Here is an 18762-nt window from a genome sequence, read left to right on the forward strand (position 1 = left end):
TTTAACAGGTAATGTAGAACCAGCCCAAGCCCAGACTCAGTGAGTGTGTGGGAGAGCTTCCAGCTCCCCTCTGCCCGCGGGACCTCTCCAGACCAAACCCAGGCACGCTATGGGAGTGAGACCTCTGCCACGTCCTCAGGACCCTACCCTCTGCTGGAGCACCCAGCCAAGGCCACTGAGTCAGTGAGAAATTCTGGCACTCTCTCAGGGCACCCCATATCTAGTTCAAAGCCAGGCCTGAGTGTATGGGAGAGCTTCCCCTCCCCTGCCCCCGCAGGACCTCTCTGGAACAAACCATGGCACTCAGTGTGAGACCCACTGCCACATCCTCAGAACCCCTCCACCCCTTTGGAGTCGTGCTCCAAGCCCACATAGTGAGTGAGAACTTCGGGCTCGCTCTCAAGACTCCTCAGATCCATCCCAAACCCAGGCACGGTGAGTGTGTGGGAGAGTTTCTGAGCTCCCTAACATCCCTTGGGCCAGGGGCACACCTGCGGGGCACAACAAGTTCACTATTGTGCCAGAGGAGAAAAACAGGTTTGCTTCCAAGGGATGGAACAGGAAGGAGCTGAGCACAACAGCTAGACCCAAGCCAGGCACAACTTGATAACTCAAACTTAATAGATCTGTACCCAAATTTCAATAGGTGCTAAGATTTTGACTGCACCAAAGTCTACACCAAAGGTCAGAGGACAGTGCTATACAAAATGACAAAGAGAAGGAGCAAAATGCAATCTCAGGCCCAACTCTCCCAGAATAACTGCAGAGGACACTAGCACAGAAGAAACTGGAAATCACACAGCTGAAATGTCTAAATCAATAGCGTCTGAAGTAAAGAAACAACTACAGAAAGGTATAGAGAAACTCAGATCAGAAATAGCCTCAGAAATGAAAAAAAGAAACCTCTCAACTAATAGTGTGTGAAGAAAAGAATCAAATGCAGAAACATATAAAGAAAATCAGGTCAGACAAAAATTCTGTAGTAAAAGAATTAATAACTGCATCCCAAGAAAACACTGATTAAAAAAATAGAGGACTTAGAAAAAAATGCATTACTTGAATGAGCACTACAGGAAAGAAATAAATCACATGAAGCAGAGTTAAAGAGAAATAGAATAACTTAAAATCTCAATCATAAGCTTGCAAAACCGTTTGAGTAAACATAAAGACAGAGTTTCAGATCTTGAAAAAAATATCAGAGCTAGGGAAAAGGTAAGAAAGGATCTCTAAAAAATAACCAGGTTGCAGGAAAAAATAATGTATCACCTACAAGACAATGCAAAGATGAACAACATGAGACTAATAGGAATCAATGAGAAAGGAGTCAATGCAAATTATATAAAAAGAATATGGGCAGAAGTAGTAGAAGAAAACTTTCCAAATATGAGGAAACAATCTGAAACTCAGGAAATCAAAGCATACAAAACTCCAAATGACATCAACCCAAGAAAACCACATTGAGATATGTAATAGGCAACATCCCAGAAATGCAGCACAAGAATAATATACTGATAGTCTCTAGAGAAATCAACAGATCACATTCAAAGGATAACCCATCAGAATTACAGCAGACTTCTCTTCACAAACCAAGAAGGCAAGAACAGCATGGAGCAGAGTACTTCAAGTCCTCTATGAAAACAAATTACAGAACAGACTTCTATATCCTGCAAAACTCTCTTTAAAGTTTGATGGAGAACTGAAATATTTCCATGACAAAGAACAACTAAAGAATTTCACAAATTTTCTGATCAAGGAGATTATGGGGTCAAAGAGGAAAGTGATCAATGATGTAGAGTGTACCTAAGGAGAGTCACTTGGAGAGAAAACATTCTCTCAGGATTTCACAGAAAGCACATTGGCCAAGCAATGGCAGTGACTCATCCACATGGCTGACACTGAAAAAGGTTCTATAATGTGAGGTACAGGATCTCAGGATAAATCCAGATGGGATTTCACTGACCTTATCAGACCCAAAAGCTACAAATCTTGTTGCATAGGTCCTGCTTTACCTTGGTCTTAACCATCCAGCAGAAAAGTATAAAAACAAAGAATAAAAAGTAAAGCCATGTTGTTATGTTGAGCTGTAGGGGACTCGGGACAATAATTTCTGACATTGCCAGTGAAGCAGAAGACCCAATACTACTATGGACTACTGAACTCTTTTAGAATATTTTGCTGAGATTACACACCTATATTTGAGTGATGGAACTAAACAAAGCAAAGGGGATACAGATGAATGTCCATTTTGTATCTGCATATTCAAAGTGGTTAGGAAGGTATATAGTTACATTCTCTTAATGAACAGAGGTATTTGTTCTAATGGTGTTTGTAAATGAGATATCAAGTCTGCATCTTTTACAGCAATTAACCACTATGAAGAATGTAAGCAATGTGTTAATTATTAAAACTGTTCTGCCAATTTGGTTTGAAACTGTCTCATTGCTATTTGTGTCTCAATAAAATTATAGAAATAAAAATAAAGAATTTCATGATACCAAAGCCAACCCTACACAGGTTATGAAAAGATGTTCTAGGGAGGGACCAAATAATCAGACTTCCACAAATGAAGGCAGAAGGAACCCACTAAATATGGAAAACAACTAAACACAGGAGAAAAGGGAGTATACAACAGCAAGTAAATAACATGTCGAGCATAAGTCAACACATCTCAATTATAACCATCAATGTAAATGGATTCAATTCAACCATTAAAAGAAACAGACTGGTACAATGGATTAGGAAACAAAATCCAACAAGATGCTGTATACAAGAAACGCACTTAAGTCATAGAGAAATTCATACGATGATAATCAAAGAAGGAAAACAATGCTACATGCACCAGAACCTCAGAAAACAGCAGGGGTAGCAATCCTGTTCTCAGTCTCAACTTCAAACCAAGAAGGATAGAACAAGATAAAGAAGGCCATTATATACTGGTCAAGGGAAAAATTCAAGACGAAGAGGTAAAACACAAAAATATGTATGCAAAAAACATGGGAGCACCCAACTATATAAGACAAATATTAATGGAGATGAAAAGTCTAATATCCAATACCACAATCTTAATGAGAGACCTAAATACCTATTTATCCCAACAAGATAGTTCAAGCAGACAGAAAATTAGCAAAAAAATAGAACTGAACAAGAGATTGGAACAAAGTGACTAGCAGACATATACAGAGTGTTCCATCCAACCACATCTGAATACACATTTTTTTCAGCTGAACATGGATCATTTTCTAAAAATGGACCACATACTAGTACATAGATCATGCTTAAGTATATGCAAGAAAATAGAAATGCTATCAAGCATATTATCTGTGCACACTGCAATGAAACTGGAAATAAATGACAAAAGAAGCCAGAAAAAAACCACATAAATACAAGGAAATTAAACAGCACTCTACTCAGCAACCAATGGATCACAGATGAAATTAAACAAGAGATTGAACAATATCTACAATTCAATGAAAATTCAAGGACTACTTATCGGAACTTATGGGATGCGATGAAAGCAGTTCTCAGAGAAAATTTTATAGCTGTGAATTAAAACATTAGGAAAACAGAATGGGACCAATTAAACACCCTAATGTTGCACCTCCAACATACAGGAAATGAAGAATATACCAAAACCAGATCCCAAAATCTAGAAGAAATCATAAAGATTAGAGCAGAAATTAATTCAATTTCGATGAAGAAAACAGTTCAAAGAATTAATGATACAAAAGCTGGTTCTTGGAAAGATCAAATAAAATTAATAAGTCCCTAGTCAACCTCATCAGAAAGAAGAAAAAAATTCAAATAAAAGCAATAATAAATGAAAATGGTGTAATTACCACAGACCCAGTGGAAATTCAGAGTATTCTCAATAGTTACATTGAGAATCTTTACTATTACACAACAGAAGACACAGGAGAAATGGACAGATTATTAGAAAAGTAAAAATTACCAAAACTGAATCAACAAGATATAACCACTCACAATACCCAGTAACAATCAGTGAAATAGGAAATGTAATAATAATAATAATAATAATAATAATAATAATAATAAACCCTACCGACAAAGAAAATTCCGGGCCCTGATGGATTCACAGCTGAATTCTACAAGAAATTTACAGAAGATATAATCCCCATACACCTCAATCTCTTCAACAAAATTGAAAAGGAAGCAATCCTTCCAAAATCATTCCTGGAGGCAAGTATTATATCCAGCGAAAGACACAACTAAAAAAGAAAACTACAGGCCAATCTCCGTGATGAACATAGATGCAAAAATCCTCATTAAAATCATAGCAAATAGAATACAGCAAATCATCAAGAAGATTATACACCATGACCAGGTAGGATTCAGCCTAGGGATGCAGGGAAGTTTCAATATACGAAAATCTAAAAAAGTAATACAGTATATCAATACAGTCATAGCAAAAAACCACATGATCATCTCAATTGATGCAGAAAAGGCTTTTGACAAAGTCCAACACTCTTTCATGTTCAAATTTCTACAGAACATTGGAATAGATGACTTCTGCTTCAATCTAATAAAAGTCATCTATGACAACCCAACAGCTAACTTAATACTGAATAGGGAAAATCTGAAATCTTTAACTCTCAGATCTGGTACAAGACAAGGATGTCCTCTTTCACCATTCCTATTCAATATAGCTTTGGAATCATTAGCTAGAGCCATTAGACAAGAAAGAGAAATAAAAGGAATATGAGTAGGTAAAAAAGAATTTAAATTATCATTTGCAGATGAGATGATACTTTAATTGAAAGACCGAAAATCTCCACCAAGAAGCTACTAGAATTCATACAAAAATTTAGTAGCATAGCAGGTTATAAAGTCAATACACAAAAGTCAATAGCATTCCTCTACACAGATAACAAACACACTGAGACGGAAATTAGAGCAAGAGTAACTTTTACAATAGCACCATGGAAATTGAAATATCTTGGAATTAACCTAACTAAATCAGTCAATGATCTTTTCAAGGAAAGTTACAGTACTCTGGAAAAAAAAAGAGTGTAGAGGATTTCAGAAAATGAAAGATACTCCCTGATACTGGACAGGAAGAACCAACATTGTGAAGATGGCCATACTCCCAAAATTGTTGTAGCAATTTAATGCAATCAGTATCAAACTGCCACCAATGTACCTCACAGACCTGGAGAAATCATTCCTAATATTGTTTTGGAACCAGAAGAAGCCTAAAATAGCAAAGGCAAATATGGCCAACAAAGACAAGGCAGGAGGCATTACAATTCCTGACTTGAAAATATACTACAAGGCTACTGTGATAAAATCAGCATGGTACTGGCAACAAAACAGACCTGAGGATCAATGGAATAGACTAGAAGATACAGAAGCTTCTAAAAACACTCTCAGCCACTTTATCTTTCACAAAGGGGCCAAACATAGTGACTGGAGGAAAGATAGCCTCTTTAACAAATGGTGTTGGAGAAACTGGTTCTCTATATGTTGAAAACTAAAAATTGACCACGTCTATCACCATGCAGTAACCTAAAGTCAAAATGTATTAAAGATCTAAACATTAAAACAGAAACACTAAATCTCCTGGAAGGAAAGTAGAAGGAATTCTTGAAGACATAGGGGTAGGCAAAGAGTTCATGAGCAAAAATCAAATCTAATGGGTAATACTTGAAAGAATTAACACCTGGGACCTCCTCTTTTTGAGAAGTTTTTGTACGTCAGAAGAAATTACCAACAAAGTGAAAAGGCAACCCACAAAATTGGAAAATATCTTGACTAATAAACACTCAAAGGTCTGTTCTCTAGAATTTATAAAGAGCTAAGTAAAATTAGGGCTCTAAAACTTAAAGACCTAATCCAGAAATGGGCATCTGAAATGAACACACACTTATCTGAGGATGAAATTAAAGAAGTGAATAAATATATGAAAAAATGCTCCACATCACTAGCCATCCATGAAATGCAAATTCAAACAACACTGAGATATCATCTCACCCCAGAAAGAATGGCTATCATAAAAAAATCAACCAACAACAAATATTGGAGAGGCTGTGGGGAAAAAGGGAACCCTTCTCCTCTGCTGGTGGGAGTGTACACTGTTGCAACCATTACAGAAATCACTGTGGAGACTCCTGAAAAATCTAGGACTGGAAATTACATTCCAACCAGCTATCGCCCTACTGGGAATTTTCTTGGAGGAACTGAAAACGTCATATCATAGTGATACACGTGTACCTATTTTTATAGCAGCACAACTTGAGCCAGCCACAAAAAAAAAACAAGAGTGAATATGTATCCTAAATAAGTCTTATTTTAAAGAAGCTTTGAAAATAAAGTACAAGTGAGTGTTTTTACAGTGATAAGTACCAAATGGCAAAGTTTTTCTAAATTTACCTATCCCATCATGACACAATTATTTTCACTGTTGTCCAGCAGCAGTGCTTCTTCTCCTTATATATCTTTATTAATTTCTTTTTATCATGCTCCAAAACTGTAAGACAGTGAAAAGGAGTGAATTGCAGCTGTTGTGATTCAGCAGAATGAGTGACAGGATCCAACAATGGATACAAATTTTAACAAATCCCCTCAACAATTATGCAGTTCTAAGGATTTCTGGGGATTCATTTGGTACATTTCAGTTAGAGATTTGTTTTTCTTTTTACAGGGGACAATTGAAAGGGATAAGTTCTGATTCAAACGTGAAAGCACTGGAAATGCAATAAAAAAACTGCAAAGACAAGTTCTCTTTCTGAATTTGCTCAGAAGAGAAATACGCTTAAGAAACATCTTACATGATTCCCTTTCCACAAATGAGTCAGATTCAAGGTCACAGGTTTAGAGCATTAAAGATTGGCTTTAGGGCAATTGTAGCCTTCCACATGATGTGGAAGCTGTCATGATCTGAACATCCTCACTCCCTGAAATTTCAGTATTCTGTTTACCAAATAAAATCTCCATGAAATCAACATTGCTATGATAGTAAAGGGACTGATGTACAATTGAAAATATTTTAAGTCTAAGAAATCCACCCCATGCAGCAGCAAATTGTATTTTCTGTGATTTCAAATCTAGAATCCTGTGTTCTTTCTCTCTTATTTTTTTAATGTGGAATCTTACACCCTGTACACAATAATATAGAAGCTGCAATGATAAGTCTTTCTGATGAAAGACTGAAAATAAAATTATGTGAATCCATGCTTTATTTCATTCAGTATAATATATTACTTAAGTACCAGAGTAAAACCTGGTAAAATATTAAATGAAGATATTTTTTGAATTACATAAATTATTCTATATTTTAATTAGAAAAATTTTAAGCCCCAGTACATAAATGACCAACGAAAGAATGAAAACCCAGTTTTCAGAGGAGAAAATTTAATGACCAGATTAAACATATGTGAATATATTAAATTTTGCTAGCAATCAGAAAAATGTAACTTAAAACTGTAATGAGGTAACATTTTATAGAAATAATTTAGATTTTTTTCCAGTTTTCTCTGAAGATTGTAGGGATATTATTGAATGATTCCACTGTTACAAGAAATCAGTTTGGCAGTATTTTCAAAAAATATTAAAATGTTTATACCCTTTAGCCAAGAAGTTAAACTGTCAGAAATTTATGTGGGGAAAATATTTCAAGAGTTTACAAAGTCATATGCAACAGGATGTTTATTACAACCTTGCTTATAAAAGCTGAACATAAGAAACAACCTAAATGCCCCACATCAGGCTCACTGAATTATGATCATTGCCTTTGGAATAATGAGAAGCCTCTAGAAATAAGTACTATTATGAGGAATATATATTACAAGAGAAGCAATTTGTGAGTATAATATTTTATAAATAAGAAAACACATGAGAGCATTTCAACAGTCTTTACACCTTTGTAGAATGAAACCTGCATGAGAAAAGCACATAGAAAATTAATAGGTTTTATAGGGATATTGTGGGTTATTTTTCATATCTATGTTCTTATTATTGTCAAAGCCTTGGTTGTTTACTGATAAAAGAAAAATAAACAAGAACTTTACCTCTGGCTCTTTTGCTTCCTCTCCTTTCCTAGACAATATGCAGATGGTTTCTAATCACCTCTGAAATTTTCTTCTGTGCTCTAGACAACGCACTGTACTATGGAAGTCATCTCTGGAAATTCTGGCCACTTAGACTAGTCAGGTCCAGCAATTGCCTTCGGCTTCTTACATTCTTCTCTCCATTTCCCTGCCAATGGCCCAGCTTCCCCTTGGTTTATTTCAAGTAGTTCTAGTCCTTTGCAAAAACACAGTTGAAATTATGTTTTCTTCTGAGATTGAAAATTTAATGTTTGATGTGACTAACATGTCTTTTTATTTCCATTAAAGCAAGAGAAAGATTGAGTAAATAACAAAAATAGAACTAAATTTCTGAAGTATACAGTGTGGAACAATTTTAAGCAAATCAGTCTAAATCTAGAACCTTTCCAAGGTCAGTTTCTCATACAATTTATTTTAGAAGATTGGCTTTCCGATTCAATTGGCCTTCTTTATACTTATTGTGGGTTGCTGCTATGACTCTCCTGGGATTTCCATTTTCCCCCATCTGTATTGAAAACATGGGCAGGCGGTTTATGCCTGAATCAAATTACTTTAAGACTTACATTTGAAACTTCAATTGCTGAAGGTCTATTTAAATTCAACAGATTTTTTACAGATTTTTGCTTCTCAACCTTCAGTAGATCTAATTTCAATTCTGATAGACATATGACCAACACAGCAGAGAAGGTGTGTGCCTTTTGCTAAATGATGTGTATTGAGAATTGGAAACAGAAAACACCTTGGGAAGGATGAGAGACAAAAAGGAACAGGAGAAGGAGGTGAGGGAAAGGAAGAGGTCAAGAAGAAAGAGAAGAGGGAGAGGGAGAGGGGTAGGAAGAGGGAAATCTCACATTAAAGGGGAATGGTCTAATCAACTGGGTAGTTTTTACTAGTCATTGTCAATTTATGCTTATTTTTTGTAATTTTCCTGTCTGTGTGCATTCCCTGCTGCTATAACCAGGTAATACAGGTTTGATGAACTATACAGAATAAAAATTTACTCAGTTCCTAATCCTAGAGACTGGAAAATGCAAAACGAAAGTGTCTGAATATGCCAAGAGCCTTCTTGCTGCATCATACCTTGTATGAAGTATAAGTAAGAAAAAAAAAAGAGGTAGAGGGAAGAGCAAGAGAACATGCACACAAAGAGATCATTTTTATAATAAATCCATTGCCATAAATATTAAGCCATTTATAATCATAATAATGGCATTACCACTTTTATGGTGGTGGTGTCTTCATTACTATAAATAATCAATTAAAAATTCCTACCTCCCAATAATGGAAAAATAGTAGATCAAATTCAACATGAGTTCGAGGAGGAACATGTAAACCATAGTATGCCCCCCTTTAGGTTTTTCTACATTCTTCATATGTTTAGAGGTTTAAAACATGAAAATGTCTTTGGCCTCTCTCAATTCTTCCTCCTCCAGCTTAGACTGATGGTTCTCAACTCTCCATAAAGGCAACATAATTGTTAATTTCAACCTGATTTTGTACCAAATTCAAGAATGGGCATGTGAGATAAATACACATTTCTCAGAAGAAGAAATAAAAATAACAAATAAATACCTGAAAAAAATGTTTCACAGCACTGACCATTTGAGAAATGCAAACTAAAAGAACACTGAGATATCACCTCACCCCAGAAAAAATGGCTATCATAAAGAAGTCAACCAACAAATGTTGGAGAGGATGGGGGGAAAAGGAACCCTTCTCCACTGCTGGTGGGAGTGTAGACTGGTGCAACCATTATGGAAATCAGTGTGGAGACTCCTTAAAATCTAAGACTGGAAATCCCATCAAACCAGCTATCCTCCTACTGGGAATTTTCCCAAAAGAACTGAAAACCTCACGCCACAGTGATATATGTGTACCTATGTTTATAGAAGCACAATTTGCCATAAACAAATCTTGGAAGCAACCAAAACGCCCATCACCTGAGAAATGAATAAAAGTGATGTCATATTTTTATACAACGGAGTACTACTCAATTATGAAGAAAGACATACATACAAAAGATGAAAAAAGAATGACACATTGTGATTTTTGCTAGAATTCTCATCTTCCTAAGACTAAACCCAGACTCAGTAACCTCAAAGATGTAAGTGCAAGAAAATTACCATCTAATATTAGTATGAGCAATTATCAACTCCATTATCTTTTGTTTGTTTGGATTTTTTTTCGTTATTCATCTATTTATTCTTCCCTGAGCACCTTTGCATAGGCAATAATCTGCAGAATGGTGTTCATCATGTTGATTTCATGGCCCTGCACCAGTTTGAAAATGCGCTCTCAATCTTCACCAAAAGGAATTTTCTTTTTCCCCCATAATTTTATTGAGAAGCAAATAGCAATGAGACAGTTTCAAACCAAATTGGTAGGACAGTTTCAATAATTAACACATTGCTTACATTCTTGCTAGTGCTTAATTGCTATACTAGAACACAGAAATGATATCCTATTTACAAACACTATTAGAACAAATCACTCTATTCATTAAGAGAATGCAACTATATATCTATACTAACAATTTTGAATACACAGATACAAAATGGACATTCATCTGTATCCCCTTTTTTTGTTAAGTTCAGCTATTTGAATATTATAGGTGTGTTAACTCAGCAAATTATTCTGAAAGAGTCCAGTAATCGATGACAGTGACAAGCCATACAGTTATATGTAGATGAGCAAGGCAAACATCCTGAGAATCTCCAGAAGATTTCTGAGTCTAGTCTTTATTTGGAAAGAATCTCACCCTGACTAACTATATATACAAATACCTGTGAACTAAGCAACTGCACTGCAGATGGTAATCTGTAATAGTAGTTTCATGTTTGGAGTGCCGGTCATTCTGGTCTTCTCAATACAGGCTGCTTGTCATGACATGCCAGTTGCTGCCATGCTGTCTCTTGGGTAGATGATTGTTCAAAAAGAAGGGGGAGGAGAATGAAGGAAAGAGACAGGAAAAAGGAATGTTGTGGGACTGTCCTGCTTCAGGGTTGTATATGGTTAGATTTTTGGACTTAAGTGTAAAAATAAGAATTATATAATTCTTTATGCCTATTTTTAAAAATACATTCTAATTTTTAAATGTTTTTCATCATATTCTGTAGAGACTTAAAGTTCAACATATCAATACTTGATGAAAAATACCTGTTCCATGTTATGCCTAAGATGTTTGATATTCAGACAGATTGTGAGCTTAAGCTTAACAATCTAGGTTGTATGGTAATAACAATAAGCTTCTCTTCTGGAGGTTTAACAACCTAAGTTTTCAGACCAAATTAGAGAAAAGGAGGGCCACAAGGAAAGCCAACATTTTGGCCCTAGCCTTCCAAGGTCAATTAAGACTCAGAACATATGAGAACTTGTACTATAACATCATGGAACTCAGTTATGTCCCAAATTTTCTGATCAAGGATACTATGGGGCCAAAGAGGAAAGTGATCGATGATGTAGAGTGTGCCTAAGGGGAGTCACATGGATAGAAAACATTCTCTCAGGCTTTCATAGAGAGCACATTGACCAAGCAATGGCAGTGACTCATCCACACGGCTGACACTGACAAAGATTCTACAATCTGAGGTGCAGGATCTCACGATAAATCCTGAGGGGATTTCATTGACCTTATCAGCCCCAAAAGGTACAACTCTTGTTGCATAGGTCCTGCTTTACCTTGGTCTTAACCATCCAGCAGAAAAGTATAAAAACGAAGTATAAAAAGTAAAACCATGGTGTTATGTTGAGCTGTAGGGGACTCAGGTCAACAATTTCTGACATTGCCTCTGAAGCGGAAGACCCAATACTATTAAGGAATTTTCTTTATATTAATTATCATGTTGTGTGTATTTTATCATATTCTAGTTCATTGAAAATGGAGGATGGAACTTGGTGAAATGATTAGTAACCTTCTTTTCCCCAGAAAAGTTGGATAGAGTATTTACTTAAATGTCTGAACAAATGAATGTGTGGAAGCCTGGAAAATCACCCAAATGGCTAGAGACTCATTGCTGAACCTTCACCTAGAGCTGTAAAAGGTAAGTGAGAAAGTACTAAGCCCCACACTCTCAGAAAAAAGTAGGCAGTCTTCACTAGGGAAATTGTGTTTGAGAAACCAGAATGACTGCATTCTAATTCACTTTTTTATTTTAAGGAGAATTAAAAGATAGAAAACATTAAAAATTATAGGACAGGGCCAACAAGATATCTTAGCAGACTAAGATCCAGCTTTGGCAAGAAAAGGGACTGAGGTTTGATCCCCAGTCCCACATGCCATGCTGGCCCCACCCCCTGATTCACTGAGCCTGCAAAAGTGTCCAAGCATGGTGGTACACTCCTATAATCTCAGCGCAGGGGACACTGAAAATAGGAGGATCACTATGAGTCTGAGCTGCATTGTCAGACCCTGTAACAAATACATAAGTGAAAAGAAAAATGGTATGAAGTCAACAATGGTTGCTATATTGAATGTTATTATCTTCAAAGTAGTTGTGAATTCTATTTCTCTGCAGCATATATTAGCTGTACATTTTCCCTCTTAATGATGGTATGATCCTGCCATACACCATTAGATAAAAGGTATTATTTAATGGACAATTATTATTACTATCAGAACTACTGTTATGTGTTTTTTCAATGCCAGTGTTTCAGTAGAAAAATGTTTTAGTCATCAAAAGCAAGGAAGAGATACTTAAATGTAGTCCGTTTGTACTGGGTGACAGAGGATAATACAGAGAGACACAAACAAGACTTCTCACTAAAAACAAGTACTTAAAACAATGATTCCATAACTAAATTTTTTGCACCTTGAGAGCATAACGAAGAAAAAACACACAGATAAATGTATTCCTCTTTTTTTAAAATCTCCCTTCCTACATCCCTTTCTCTCCTCCTCCCAGGGTCACAGATTGAGGACACGTTGGATGAGAAAAATCCAAAGCCTAAAGATTAAGTAAATTCAACAACACTTATAAATGAATCTATATTGCTTTCATCATTGCAATATGTACATACCTGTGAAATAGTAGTACATGGAAATACAAAATGTATTATTTAGTTATTCTGCAAATAGTATTTTGTAGACATAGTGATTCTTACATCAATTTCTAAGTAATTCAATGTTATCCCTGATTCTGAAAGCATTATCAAGAAGATACAAGCACTGATTTGGTCTGTATAATATAAAAACCCAGACACTAGACATACTTGTGGCACATTCCTGGGGCCCATATACACACAACTATTAGACAGTATCCCTAGCCTTAGCACAGTCTGCTTATTTTTCACTTATTATGTGAACCTTTCTTAAATAGCACATAAAATAACATTTATTCACTATCAATGAATAGTAAATACAGCACAAGCAAAAATCAGGAGACTTGCTCTTGCTCTTCTTCAGCAAATCCTTGCTAGGGCTTCTATGTCTTTCATTAGAGAACACATGGTACTTTTTAACAACCTCTCTGTCTATTGTGATTATGATAAGATCTAGTGACACCTTCATGAGAAGCAGTCTAGTATTTCCAGTATCATTTTGTTTAATTCACACAGCTGCCACCATATATTCCCTCATATTCTTGAGAAAGATATGGTACTGGTAAAGCAATCAGGGGCTTAAATTATTAACTACATGGAAATTTAAATATATGGAGTATACATATTATATGATTTATTGGAGATATTAACATATGCAAACTGAAGTAAGTCACCTTTCATGTTTTCAGTTTTGTTGTTTAACAAATTAAATGAGAAGAGCTTCCTATCCTGAAATTCCAGAATAACCTTAGCAAACTACAAACATTTCTAATAATTAATGTGGACAGGTGGTAAGAAAAATCCACAGGTAGACAAGGAAAGAAAGATAATAACTACAGTAGCACAGTCTGGTTGTTCTGGAAATTTCAGAGATTATAATGCCAATGTCAATGGTTGTTTTCTTAGTATTTCTTAATCAGTATATGTCTTAATTTTACAAACATTAAAGAATTTTAAAACAAATGCAAAACACAGGAAAATGACAGAAAGAGATAATGTAGCAAAGGGAATATCTTTTTCATGTAAGAAAGCTTTACTGAAATTTTGTGTGAGAAGGCTTTACTGAAGTCATGAGATACAAAGGAATATATGAGGGTCTATCCTGTGAAAATTTTAGACATTTAACATGTGACTCTGCTTATAAAGAATCTTACTATGAGATCATATCCTTGATTTGCATGTATTGAAGGAAGCATTAATATTTTCCTTATATTTGTAACTGCTGCAGTCACAGACACAAAGTGAAAGGAAAATCTGTACACATTTAATATCCCAAAGAATGAGAAATAGTGAGGAAATGTATATTTATATTGAAAATAAAATTACACTATTAAGAAGTATAGGCAAAATTGAAGCAGTATTTTGCCTATCTTTCCAAATAAAAAGCTATTTGTCAATATCTACTCTGATTCAATTCCTGACTTTAAATTGTATAATTACTTGACCATCCGGAATGATCATCTACATGTAGGGCACAGCTAAAATGATTTTTCAGAAGTAACTAAGGACTTAATGGATTTTAATTAAATAAAATGATATTTTCTTTGTAGGACATAAATTAAAAAGGTAAGTATTTTATGAGAAGGAGTAAGGGTGTGTTGAAATAAGCATCTCCAAGTAGCAGCAGTTCTGTTTCTCTCTCTCTCTCTCTCTCTCTCTCTCTCTCTCTCTCTCTCTCTCTCTCTCTGTCTCTCTTTGAAGAATAGAAAGTTGCCAGGAATTATATAGCTACAAGGTGCACATGCTCTCAACAACTTCAATGAGATCTGAAATAGAACCTTCTCTAGCTGAGTTTGCAAATGAGAATGCACCCTGGGAGACCCAGTCCTAGCCCAGGTCCGGTGAGGGTGTGGGAGAGCTTCCTGCTACACTGCGCCAGCAGGACCAGTCCCAGCCCAGGCACAGCGTGGGCCAGACCCTCTCCAACTCCCTTGGGACACCCCCCACCACTCTGCAGCACCCCCCCACCCCGCCCGCCAAGTAGGAATTTCTGCAGCATTCCAGGAACCCCCAGACCCAGTCCTAGACCAGACCCAGTGAGTGTGAGGTAGAGCTTCCTCTCCCCCCTACTCCACCTTGCCCCCTGCGGGCACAGCTCAGGCCTGGCATACATGCCTGGGGTGTAACCCTGCAGCTGCAATCCCTGGAAAAAGTGTAGAGTATAGATCCACCCAGCTAGTCCAGGAGCAGAACATCTTGCCACAGGGGCACAACAGGTTCACCCTCAAGGGCAGCAGCAGGAAGGAGCAGAGCACAGCAGCCAAACCAAAGCCAGACACAGCTGGATAAGTCCAAATTTTGTAGAGCTGTACCTGAACTTCAGTATGTGTGAAGGTTATAACTACAGCAAAGATCTACAACAAATGTCAGAAGATAGTGCTACACAAAATGATGAGAAGGAACAAAATGCAACCACAGAACCCAAGCCCACCCGTAACAAGTGCAGAGGACACTAACACAGAACAAATTGGGAATCACACAGCTGAAAGCAATGAATCAATGGCTTCTGAAATAAAGAAACAGCTGCAGAAAGGTATAGAGGACATCAGATTGGAAATAGAAAGAGAAATCCCTGAATTAATAACATCTGCACTAAAGAATCAAATGTAGAAACATACGAAGGAAACCCAATGCCCACCCAGAACAAGTGTGGAAGACACTAGCTCAGCTCAAATGCATGAATTAATAGAGTCAATAGTAAATAAGCAACAGCAGAAAGATATAGAGAAAATCAGAGTGCAATTCTTTTCTGAAATAAAAAAAGAACTCTCAGAGCTCATAGAATCTGAAGTAAAGAAGCAACTACAGAAACATAGGGAGGAAACCCAATCTGAAAAAAAACATTGCAGTAAAAGAATTTCTAACTGCTTCTAAAGAAGATGTTGATAAAAAATAGAGGAGATTAGAAAAATGACGGATTCCTTGAATGAGCAATATAGGAAAGAAATAGATCGCATGAAGCAGAGTCAAAGAGATATAGAGGAAATTAAAATCTCAATCACAAGCTTGCAAAACCGTTTAAGTGATTGTGAAGACAGAGTTTCAGATCTTGAAGATAGTGATGCAGCTAGTGAAAAGATAAGAAAGGATCTCTTAAAAACAATGAGGATGCAGGAAAGAATAACCCATCACCTGCAAGATGATGCAAAGATGAACAATGTGAGACTAGTAGGCATCAATGAGAAAGAAGGAGTCAGTACAAATGACATTTAAAAAATACGGGCAGAAGTAATAGCAGAAAACTTTCCAAATATGAGGAAACAATCTGACATTCAGGTAACTGAAGCATACAGAACGCCAAGGAACCTCAACCCAATGAAAAACACCAAGAATGCACCCTGGAAGATTTTGCCTGGGCCAGCTTAGCTATATGCATCCTGAGAACTCCAGGATGCATATAGCTAAGCTGGCCCAAACTCTTAACTTACAGGAACTATGTCATCATAATTGTACACTATTTCAAGCCACTAATATGGGAATTACAGCAACAATAAACTGGTACAGGCAAGAACATTTATTTTTCTCAGTTGTCTATGGACACCCTAAGAAAAAATCTGAACTGAGTGGCAGGTGTGATCAAATGGAAAAAATGCAAGATGATGCATGAAGTCCTAGTTCAAGTATTGGCTCTACATGACCTGGAGAAAGCAACTCAATTCTAAGCCTATATTCTAATTTGTCTGGTAGGGTTAATTTAATCAGCCTAACCCTTCCACAAGGTTCTATGCGAGGATTTTGAAAACTGTAAAATGCTAAGTTTATATCATAATGTCAATTTCTACTTCAGCAAGTGTTTCTATATCTGTTTATTTCTTTAACGTTCAACATGCCTACATATACACACATTTTTGAAATTATTAACTCCATTTTACAGATAAAAGATAGAGCATAAATTTCTTACTGAAGATAGCACAATATTACTAACGATAAACATGTAAACATGGACTATCTTGCTCCAGATTCTATCCTCTTAAACAATATACTGTGTTGCTTCTTATAGCTCTAAAGTCTAGGAAATCTACTCTGTACAGAGCAAGCTGAGACTTAATCCAAGATATTCTGAAATGGTTTCAAGATGCTTAGATGAGAATGATCCCTATAAGCCTCTACTTTGATGCATTCTCCCAGATTTGTTATCTTGGTTTTTCTAACATAACCACAGATTTTTCAAAAAGAATTCACCAGAAGGCAGCAATCCTCTTTTTCCCTATAAAGTGCATCGGCATCATCCATACTATTCAGTCCCACTGTCTTATCCCTAGCAACATCTCCTTCTATTGTTTCACATTATTACTTAGCTGAGAGCACAGGAACATCTGCTTAGAGTGAACACACAATTTTTCCACTAACACAGATTCACATAAAAACCAAGCATAAAGAGAATAGAAACATTTTTATTGAATTGCTTTTAGGCATACTGCATGAATTCTATTATGTCTGCTGCCTGATTTTGCAAATCTCGGCATGCAGTACCATCCCTCAATTTATCAAAAAACACCAAAGCTAAAAGATGCCTTTCTTAAAAGATCAAATTGCACATTCTCTTGCTTTGGAAAAATGTCTTCTAGTTTATAATAATGCAGAGGTCTAAATATTGCTTGTCTGTTTTAAGAGGCCATTATAGTTCTTAAACTAATATTTAAATGTTCTTCCTTAAATGTAATTGAAATCTCACCTGCTTCAATTTAACCAGTGAAGATTCTATACAAGGTTGAAAATCAGCTTAAATATAAATCACTTTGTGTGACATCCCTTTATTGACTATTTAACCCTTCAACATTGTAGGTGCACATATCTTTGTTTTTCTACTTATATTCTAATTTTTTTCTTATATATTTGCCACCACTCTGACAGAGACCTCGTAGTAGCAGGGGAAAAGAATTTTACTTGCTTTGTGTCTTCACATCTGGCAAAGTGATTGATACATGTTAGAAAGTTGAAAGAAATATTTGCATGAATGAATGAAGCAAACTTTGTGTTGTTTTATCTGTGAGAAGAAAAAAGAACAGAAAACTTGATTTTCAATAACTATTCTGTCAAAGATCAAGAATACCTCTCTTTTTGCATTTAAATAACCAGTTCCCAATTTTCCCTGTTCATAGAATTTATGTTTCTAATTTATTTTACAGTTTTATTGACTCTTATCTTGATAGCTCAATAAAGCAATGAAGACCTCTTATGCTGTATACAATGATAACTATTTAAATATATTTATCCAAATAATTTGCAAAAGTGCTTTAAGGTAAATAATTTCCAGAGGGCCAGCCAAATAGCTTAGTGGATTAAAGTTCCTGTTTAGGCAAATGCGGGGGATGGGAGTTTGATCCCTGGGCCTATCAAGCCTGCCTGGCCGCTGGGGTGCACTGAGAGGACTATTGAGACTGGGCGTGGGACACGCGCCTGTAATCCCAGCACTTGGGAGGCTGTAAACAGAAGGATCACTACAAGCCCAATCTATGCAGTGAGACCCTGTAGACCCTGTCCTAAATTAAAAAGAAAAACATGAGTAATTTCCATACATTTTTTTTCTCAAGATACAGTATGATTAGATGATTTTTACAATGGCACAGCATTACTTGTTCAAGTTTAGTCTGAAATCAACTGTGATTCTCATGTATTTGTGATGCTTGGAACAGGCAGTTTTTTCTTAGCTCTATTTTTT

This window comes from Octodon degus, unplaced genomic scaffold (genome assembly GCF_000260255.1).
Source record: "Octodon degus isolate 3935 unplaced genomic scaffold, OctDeg1.0 scaffold00171, whole genome shotgun sequence".
In the NCBI taxonomy this organism is placed as follows: Eukaryota; Metazoa; Chordata; class Mammalia; order Rodentia; family Octodontidae; genus Octodon; species Octodon degus.